The sequence below is a fragment of the Poecilia latipinna genome, unplaced genomic scaffold (assembly GCF_001443285.1).
Source record: "Poecilia latipinna isolate Pla-1442-1.1 unplaced genomic scaffold, P_latipinna-1.0 Scaffold1168, whole genome shotgun sequence".
In the NCBI taxonomy this organism is placed as follows: Eukaryota; Metazoa; Chordata; class Actinopteri; order Cyprinodontiformes; family Poeciliidae; genus Poecilia; species Poecilia latipinna.
Genome location: NW_015113784.1, coordinates 41,296 through 48,242, shown reverse-complemented (window position 1 = coordinate 48,242; position 6,947 = coordinate 41,296). Strand labels below are relative to the sequence as shown.

At 37.4% G+C, this 6,947-nt stretch overlaps 1 protein-coding gene across 2 annotated transcripts in view; it reads right to left on the bottom strand.

The window, feature by feature from the left end:
- Nucleotides 1-2,891, bottom strand: part of zgc:165573 (cysteine-rich and transmembrane domain-containing protein 1) — a 19,430-nt gene extending 16,539 nt beyond the window's left edge. The window contains exon 1 of one of the 2 annotated variants that reach the window (XM_015053220.1): nucleotides 2,727-2,891. The gene's annotated coding sequence lies outside the window, so the exon portion shown is untranslated. The remainder of the gene's footprint in view (nucleotides 1-2,726) is intronic. The other variant, XM_015053219.1, reaches the window with a different exon arrangement.
- Between the last annotated feature and the right edge of the window lie 4,056 nt (nucleotides 2,892-6,947).

Here is a 6,947-nt window from a genome sequence, read left to right as displayed (position 1 = left end):
TAAATGTGTCATAAAATACAGTTTTGTTTCTGAAAATGTCTTACTGCGCTGTCCCTAACACCGACGCAAAAAATAGTTACAATTTAGTCGTCTTTCAGGAGGAACAACTTCAACACCGAAAAATTGTTGCAAATCCAAACAGTAAGTGAGCAGTGAGAGTAAATAAAGCCAACTACCCGTTCGTTCTTCTCGACAGATAATCTCTGGGTCCATTTTCTCCACTAAACCGCCTGAATTTTGCAGTAGTTTGTGAAGAATACACCTATTTGCAGTGATTTTTGCATAATAATACACACAGAAAAAGACAATACCAATTGGGTTTTTAGTAGAGACTGTGCAATAAGCATGTCAGTTGGATTAGCTTAGTTACCTTAATACAAGGTTGGCACTAATTTGTACACTACGACTATGTTTTTCATAGTCTGAAATACTTCTGAATGGCTAAATTTGCAAGGCAAAGTTGTAGGAGCCTTCTTGCAACCAGCTGATGAGCACTTCTTCAGCGACGTCAAGCTTGCAGAACCATTTAGATTTCACTGGTTGCACAGTTTAAATGAATTGACGATTTACACTGCATTGTGTACAACAAACTGTGGGATAGCAGAAAAAGTTAACCTCTTAATGACCTTACATTGGCTAAAACATACCAGAATCCTCAATTTAAAAAAAATTGCTTGTAGTAATTACACGGCTTTATTAAATGCTGCCAATCGCTGCATTCTGTTATTTCTGTAAACAGAAGTATAACACATCATTGGTAGGGACAGCGGCGTCCCTAGCAACAGTGCCCCTCTTACTGATCAGAGGTCGCAAGATTTTTGCCTTACGGTTTATTTCTATTGTAATTATCCAGCTCCAGAGTAATAGTGATGGTTAAATAAATAATTTTAACTTGTTACAGGAAGGAACAAAGTCCGTCTTCTACCACCAGTGTCCTAGATCGCGTCTCTAGTGCCACATTCGCTTGTTTGCGACACAGAAGACTAGATAAGTATACATATTGTAGCATTATATATGATAAGTAAGGTTTTCCATGGATACATAGATTGATTTCTTGTCGGCTTCATAATCAAAACGCACATGACCGAGAACGATTAGCGATGGACAGATTTAAACACTAAATGATGCAAAATAATGAAATCAGTGAAAGTCTGATCTTGAAAAACATTGTCTTAGAATAAGATGGTTTTTTTTAAATACTGATATGAATATGAACATTAAATTCACACACAAACTTTTTAACAGCTATGTTACTCCATACAAGGGCACCTTGAGCCTAATAACAAGCACAAGTCTAGTTTCAACATTTCAGCACCAAAGTGACGCTGGAAAAACCTCAACTTTTTACCGGTACATTCCTGCTTTCACTATGCCAACAAGTCGAGTGCAGAAAACAACAACAAAAGAAAAAAAACCTGATAATCTTCTGGTGTTAGATTACAGGGTAAACACTGAGGTGGAGTTTCATTCAAAAGAAAGCCCTAATGTCTTACACCAATGAGGATCTATGCCAACACTAAAGTTTATCTTTTGGCCCACTGTTTTGTGTCTTTTCTTACATAAAAATAGTTCAAGTCAAGAATATGTTGCAAATGGACCAGAAATTAACTGAATTTATTTTATTGAGCCTATTTAAGTCCAGACTGAGAGCACTACAGAGGACTTCTTTAAATTGTGACTATTTTTAATAGTTATTTGCATGCTGTTTTAATTGTGTAACTATTTGCAATTGATTTATAACCTTTGCTGCCTCTTGGCCAGCACTCTCTCAAGAAAAGTTAAGGACTTTTTAATCTCAGTGGGACTTTCCTAGTTACAAAAAAAGGTCAAATAAAACAAATAAATAAATTTGGTTTAATTTTTTTTTTTTTTAAATTCATTCAGTACTCAAAAGCACTGCTTTACATTTGCGTATCTAATCTACGTGACTGGTCTCTCCTTCATTTGCATGGGTGTCACCTGTTTTATGTCTTTCCACTCTGAACAGCAGATGTCTGTGGGTTAGCTCGAACCATGTTTTCACAACACGATCTTGGTGATGAGATCACAAAAAGACATACACACAGGGAGGAAAGTTCATCTGGGGGATCTTTGAAGCCATCTGGAATAGGCCCAGTCAGCTCCAGTTAAATATAGCCGATACTGTCATCACTGAAACTGATAAACCCAGGTCCACGGTACCCAGGTAAAAGCTAAGGCAGTTTCCTTTTACAACAACAAAGCCAGAGATTTCCATGAAATAGAGCAGCTACTGTAGCTTAGCAGCCCATGTTTTCTTTTCCCAGTCTCCAGGGACATGAGGGCACAAGGTAAGCTGTATTTCAAGACACCCCTTTGGAGCTCATTAGGAGGAATCACCACAAATATTTTTCACACAAGTTTGTGAGCACATTTCACCATTTGCTCACTCACTAGAATTAAGCAACTAATAAAACATTTAAGACAAACGAAACCAAGATACAAGATATTGTTCTGTTTAGCTGCTTAGCAACACTAATTTGACTGAAAATTGCTATAATGCGTTTATTTAATGTCTCCATACTAGATTTGTTTGTATTTCTAGCTAATAACCATATTTATGACTCGTATCAAATATTAAGCTAGCCTGTCAATATTAGACATGCGTAACACGGCACATCCAGGCCATAACCCTGCCCAGAGGTTCAAATTGAAAAGGCTCCTAAACACATAAATACTGAAGTTAACGGAAACGATGAACCGCTTACCTTGAAACAAAACGGCTCCGATATTTCTATGAACGCAGTGATGTTAGCTTAGCAGCAAACTCACTCTGCGGTGTTGTTTTCTTTACTATTTTACCGCAATGAGCGACCCCCTTCTGAAGCCCAGTGAGTACAGCAGTAGCTGGACGTGACGTAATTTAGAAGGGCGTGTCTAATAATAATAGGGAAAAAAAAGCTCTGAAAGAAAAAGCAGATGATTGGCGGTTGACACGGCCATTGGTCACAGCGTCCAATCAAAAACGAGAAAGAAGAAACTGTGACTCCTGGTCATTTGACTTGATGAAAGATTAAACAGACCCACTTCCACATCATCCAGTGGATGACGAAGCAACACGAGGGGAGGAAAGAAGCTGAGATGAGTGACTAATTTGTGTTAATCAGTAGAGGCTTAGCTTCTTGCTTTTACATTTAAATATGAGGGTAATAGAAATTTGGCATCAATTCCTTCATTAGTATTTTTGAAATTCCATACATAAATGTAAGAAAAAATCCCCTGGCAGATTATTTCACTTATAAGCCATCTTTTCTATATCTTAAGTGGATAAATTAACATTGAGGAATTGACTTTTTTAAAAAAAACAAACAAAAAAAACAAGCTCATATATATTGGTGAAAAGTTACTTGTAAGTCCACTTGAAATAAAACAAAACTAAGTACGACGGAGAAATATTGCCATACAAAAATATATATTGAGAATTGATAGCATTACGAGAATAAAACGCAACTTATGTTGGACATTGGTAAATTTAAAACAACAATTAAGCATTATCTTTGGACGTATTTTTATTAAAACCTGCCTGAAATTTGTTCTGGCCTGGCAAGTCCTCATTGTTTAAAACCAAAAATCTTCAAATTGTAGTTGAGAGGAACAGATGTTTGTGATGTTGTCCAGAAGAGGGCGCAGGGCTCTATGTCATTTGTGTAATTGTGTTAATTAGGACTGTTGTAAATGATTATTTTAGTCGAATAATTAATGGCTTGTTCTGACAATCGGTTAATCAAATAAAAAATATTAAACAAAAATATTGGTAAAAAACTGATGTAACTGAAGTATTCATATCAGATATCAATATTGGCCTAATTTTTCATAGCTCAATTTTTTAAGTCAACCTGGACAAAAAATACACAAACATTTGAAATGATATTCAACAAAATAATAAAGCATAAATAATGAAGCAACAGGTCACAAAGACATTAAAATACATGCATACTCCTATAGGTTATGTATCCACCAGTCAATTTAACAGATGAACTCTCATTTTGCATTGTCTGTAACATTACATAGTCTAGGGGCTGTCAACATTTTTCAGCCTGGGAACCCTAAACCAATTTTTGCTCACTGGGTGAATGTGTGACTGAAATGTATGATTTTATGCCTTCTTTTACCAACATGAATATTTGTTGCATTCATGTTAACCTGTATTTAAAGACGTAACTTAGAACTTTGTACAGAAAATTTGTAATTAATCTGAATTCTCACTATCACCTTGCAGTGTCTCTGTGACTCCATTAGAGGTCGCATTCGCTCCATTCAGGACCTGATTTAGACCATTTACGCATAGAGGAACAGTTCTTAATTTAATTGTGCAAGGGGAACCGAACTGTTTGTGTGTTTTTTCTCAGACCTATAACCAGTACACTATTTAATATTCCAGTGTGTTTCAAAACTTCTCAAATGTTCATTGTTTATTTTTAACCGGCCCAAACTGGCACCTTCCTCACTTTGTGTTTTTCAGCTGCTGCTCAGCAATTTGATCCAAATCTGACTGACAGGTTCCACAGCAAAACTGTCAAGAAGTGGCTTCACTATCCACCACAGCGGGAGTAAGGCATCGCAATGAACCAAAGTGATGCCAACCAGAGTCAAACTGGTTACACAACTTGCACTGTTTCTCTGGTTCATACAGTACAAAGCTTAAGCTCATGGATGCTGTTCTTCCATGAACAATAAGAAGAACAGCATCCATGACTCCTTTTTGGCTTTCATGTTTGACACAGCCAAAAAGGAGTCAAACATGTTTCCAGGTCTATGCCTGTTTTCTTAAATAAAATGTAATATTAATGCCATGTTGTCATTTTTTAAGCTTGTGTACACACATCTTCAATCTTCATGTAAGATAATTCTGAATGACAAAATACCCATCATCTGCCAACAACACTGTGTGTTTAACACCAGTGAAGAAACATTTATTGGTATGTTATAATATAGACCTACCAGACCAAAACATTTATATGAATCAATATTGATTGCTTAACTTTCATACAATATAAAATTAATATAAATGTCCATGCAAATCCACATTCGGATGGTGGTTGAATCAACATTGATATGGTGTCAGTTACAGTGGAAACCATAACGTTGATTCAACCTGAAAGTCACTGACCACTTTTAATATCGTTTCAATGTCAGGCTTCATTGTGGGTTCAATGTTTCATACCGTTGTTTCAATGTTGATTCAGTCATATTTTGCCATCTGTAATTCGAATCATTTTCATAAATCACAAAATAACATTACATCTGTTAAAAGTTGTCATCCAACAGATTACCTTTGTTTAAAAATGCATTTAATTTATTTGAACAAAAAAGACAAAAACAAAAATGTGTGAAAATAAAATGGATACATTTCAAGCTTCTAAATCATGGCTTAATACCAGCCAAGGTCTGGGTGAAATTTGGGAACAGAGCCCAATGAGGGGAAACGATTGTTTGGAAGCTGGGTTTCGGCCTCTGTGTGGGTTTTTCCTGTTCCTCTAGTCATCCACCTGAGGGAGCCTGGGAGTTGCTGAGCCACTGGAGGGTAGATTTGCTGTGTGTTCAAATGCACCTGCAATCAATCAGCCTCATCTGCCTGAGTATAAGAGGATCTGCTGCAAGTTCTCCAATGCCTTCAATGGTTTTCTCACCAGCTTTCTAGTGACAACTCCTTGTGCTGCCCTAGAGCCTCCCCATGCCTTCAAGATTCTCTGTGATAATTTATGCTTTAATTCCTAAGGCTGGCAATGCTCTGCTTTTCTTGCTCCCCATTGATTCTGTGTAACCTGTCCGTCCTCCAACGATTCCACCGTCCAGCAGCTCTTATCTGATCACTCCAAGAAACCTTTTTCGCTCCCAGCTCCAGAATTTCCCTACACAAAGACCCAAGTCCAAGATTCCACTCACCTCCCCCTGATAGACTATCTTCATCGTCCTCAGTTAGATCAACGTTCATAATTGGACTTAACTTCCCTGCTCAGGTTATTCACCTTTTTCCCGCTCTGTTTCCAGTGTTCCTGTTTGCTCCTGTCTCCAGGTCCCCAGACAATGACGCACATTTTATTATTGTTCAATAAATTTTATTTTATTTTTTTTATTTTTTCTGAGAGTGTTCTGCATGTGGACCAAAAGCATACCCAAAAACATGACAGATGAGATGTCTGGTTTACATTAAACTAGAGTTCATCCAACTAAGTCTGCAGCATATTCAAGATACAGCAACAAAAGAGTATATTCAGAATGCGCAGACAGCAGCGTTCAGTGTCGTCCTGTTTATTGTCTGGCGGTATAATCACTGAAAAGGAAACATTTAAAAAGTTAGAGAAGATAAGACAAAGGGCAAAGGAAATCAACAATGCAAATAGTGATTTTTTTTTTTTTTATTTTTTTTTTGCTCCTCAAAAATGATGGAAAACCAGAAGTATTTCTGAGAATTAATTTGTCAGGACACCAGCAGAGCGTTCAACGATAACCAAGGCTGATATGACTTCCTCTACATAGCACTCTGCTTCCCATGTTATTAATGGTATTTTATTTTATTTTTTTGTATATATGATACTGGATGGTACCATCCAGTATCATATATGCTTATCTTTAGTGGGGTCACCAGGGCTGCTGGTGCCTATCTCCAACAGTCAACAGGGGAGATGGACAGGTCACCAGTCCAACGCAGAGACAAATAGGACAAACAATAACGCCACTTAACTTGACAGTCATGTTTTTGAACTATGGGCGGAAGCCGGAGTACCTAGAGAGAACATGCAGAAAGACCCCAGGCCATGATCTGAACCCAGGACCTTCTGGCTGCAAGACAACAGGGCTACTAACTGCACTACTGTGCTATACCATTGATAACATGATATACCATGACTGACTATGACTATACATTCCATATTCAAGTAGTGTCCAAAGTAAGTTCCAGTGTTGTGGTACTCGAAGTTGGTCTTGGT